General features: G+C 33.5%; 1 protein-coding gene across 1 annotated transcript in view; it reads right to left on the reverse strand.

The window, feature by feature from the left end:
* Nucleotides 1–1,180, reverse strand: part of LOC100159560 (cystathionase-like) — a gene marked incomplete in the record, with an annotated part of 21,645 nt that overhangs the window by 14,794 nt on the left and 5,671 nt on the right.

The raw sequence follows: 1,180 nt of genomic DNA on the forward strand, positions 1-1,180 counted from the left end.
CAGACTAATTACGTTGGTCGTCGAATACTTAGATCTAATAACAAAAAAAAAACGACAATAAACGCACATAGGTACTTAAAGTTTTCACCAATTGTTTGTATAAGCATTTCTATAGATACCAGGGACGGATCCAGAAATTTATCAAGGGAGGGGGGTAATTAAAATGTATCCAACAGATACTATTCATACTTAATAACATACTTCTTAATATCATTATTTTGAATTTATTCTTACAAACTATTGTACCCAGACTAGAGTTTTCAGGTTCATCAAGCAGATTTCCGTCATCTCTATGACCTCTAAATAGTATGTTTTGTTTACCCATAGTTATAATAATAGTATCAACGATTGGTAATAATCGTGAACGATTTTCCTCAAGGAACTTGTTTTAACCTATTATGATCACTATATCATTATATAGTATTTCCATGTCTTATAAGTGTTCCATCTTTTCCTATAAGTTTAGAAAAGGAAACAAGAGGATATTTTACTAAATTGCCTGCTTCGCTGTTACATTTATAAGCTCCCATTTGTTTATTTAAAACGAATAAGGTTACATATTACAAGTTACGTACTAAAATATGGCACTGGAATAAATTCGAAAACACTGAAATTTAGACGAGTAGTGGGGCTGGGGTGACGGTGAATTTTAAGTATTTTCGATTGACGCCGAACGAAGATCGTGCAAATTTTAAAAACGGTCGTACAAATTCATACAAATTACTTACTAAAACATGGCACTGGAATAAATTCGAAAACACTGAAATTTAGACGAGGGGTGGGGCTGGGGTGACGGTGGTTTTTAAGTATTTGCGATTGACGCCGAACGAAGATCGTACAAATTTTTAAAACGGTCGTACAAATTACGTGCTAAAAGATGGTATAGTTTTGATCATTATTTTATAATTTTTAACCTTGGGTGGGGCTGAAATCGCATCACCCCAGCCCCACCTATTATTTTTTGTTAATAACGGGTAAACCGAGACCGTAAAAATTTTGAAAATTATCATACAAATTACGTACTAAATAATGGTAAATGAAATTTTCAAAAATTCCAAATGGGTGGGGCCGGGGTGATGTACGTGTTATAATCGTTATAACGATATGTAACGCTGGATAGAACTAGTATTTCTCACAAGTAACAATGTAATCATTTTTTATAAAATAAGCTCAAGGGGGG

The sequence above is a fragment of the Acyrthosiphon pisum genome, chromosome A2, assembly GCF_005508785.2.
Source record: "Acyrthosiphon pisum isolate AL4f chromosome A2, pea_aphid_22Mar2018_4r6ur, whole genome shotgun sequence".
Taxonomy (NCBI): domain Eukaryota; kingdom Metazoa; phylum Arthropoda; class Insecta; order Hemiptera; family Aphididae; genus Acyrthosiphon; species Acyrthosiphon pisum.